This window comes from Arachis hypogaea, chromosome 15 (genome assembly GCF_003086295.3).
Source record: "Arachis hypogaea cultivar Tifrunner chromosome 15, arahy.Tifrunner.gnm2.J5K5, whole genome shotgun sequence".
In the NCBI taxonomy this organism is placed as follows: domain Eukaryota; kingdom Viridiplantae; phylum Streptophyta; class Magnoliopsida; order Fabales; family Fabaceae; genus Arachis; species Arachis hypogaea.
The window spans coordinates 37,652,458-37,653,688 of NC_092050.1; the positions used below are offsets into that span (position 1 = coordinate 37,652,458).

The following is a 1,231-nucleotide window of genomic DNA, read 5'->3' on the forward strand; positions in this document are numbered from 1 at the left end:
TAGATCCTACTAAAAACATACTAAAAACAATGTCAAAAAGCGTATAAATTATCCGCTCATCATTAAGAACTATACTTGCAACGCATATCTTATAACAATTCTTAATTCGCCAATTTCCGCCACGTCAATTTTTGGCGCCGTTGCCGGGGAGTTGTAATAGAGTGCTAAAGTTATTAATTGGAATTTATTTATTCGTATTTTATTTTATCTTGCTACTATGAGCTGCTTGTTTCTTTCGCTAGATGACGCGTTCACTTCCTGATCCAAGCTTGCCAGTATTCGATCCTGAGATTGAAAGAACTATTTTATAAATAAGGCAAGCTCGGCATCGGTTAGTCCTCTCTGAGGGCGAATCTGAAACGTCATTTGAGGAAGAAACCAGCCCCCATTCTACTGATTCGGTTGATTTACGTGTAGGTGACATGGCAGAACCTAGGAGAGTTACTATCCAGGAGGCTGGAGCCCCTGATTTTACAATGCAACCGTTTCAAACGCATCACCCAGCGGTGGCTACAGACTTTGAAATAAAGACTGCACTGCTCAATTTGATGCCCAAGTTTCATGGCTTACCTGCTCAAGAGCCTATCAAGCACCTGAGAGATTTTCAAGCAGCCTGTTCTACTGTTAGGCGTGATGGTGCAGATGAAACTTTAATTTTGCTGAAAGCTTTCCCATTTTCTCTTGAGGGAAAGGCAAGAGAGTGGTACTACACTCAACCTGCAGCAACAATATCCAACTGGGATACACTTAGAAGAGAATTCTTGGAAAAATTCTTTCCAGCTGAAGTTACTGATAAACTGAGGAAAGATATTTCCATGATTGTTCTGGACGAATCTGAGACTCTCTATGAATACTGGGAGCGCTTCAATAATCTTCTAGAAGGATGCCCCCACCATATGATTGACAAGATAGTGTTGCTCGGTTACGTCACACAGGGCATGAGGCCCCAAGATAAAACCACATTGGAAAGTGGTAGCAATGGGTCTATGAAAAAGTACAAGACCACTGATGAGGCATGGCAATTGATCAGTGACTTAGCTGAATCTACTCGGAATTACAGGAAAAAATAAGGCCGTTCAAAAGCCGTTGCAGAAGTATCCTCTAGCAGAGAGACTGCTGCTCTAACTCAGAGTATCTGTGAAATGACCAACTTGCTGAAGCAGATGCAATTGAATCAACAACAAGTTCAGCAAGCTCAACCTTCTCCACCACAGCAAAGCCAACAGTTAGT

At 41.9% G+C, this 1,231-nt stretch overlaps 1 non-coding gene across 1 annotated transcript; it reads right to left on the reverse strand.

Moving 5' to 3' along the window:
- Nucleotides 1–794: 794 nt before the first annotated feature.
- LOC112753595 (small nucleolar RNA R71) lies at nt 795–902 on the reverse strand. The gene has a single exon (XR_003177975.1). It is a non-coding gene; the product is annotated as a small nucleolar RNA R71 (small nucleolar RNA).
- Between the last annotated feature and the right edge of the window lie 329 nt (nt 903–1,231).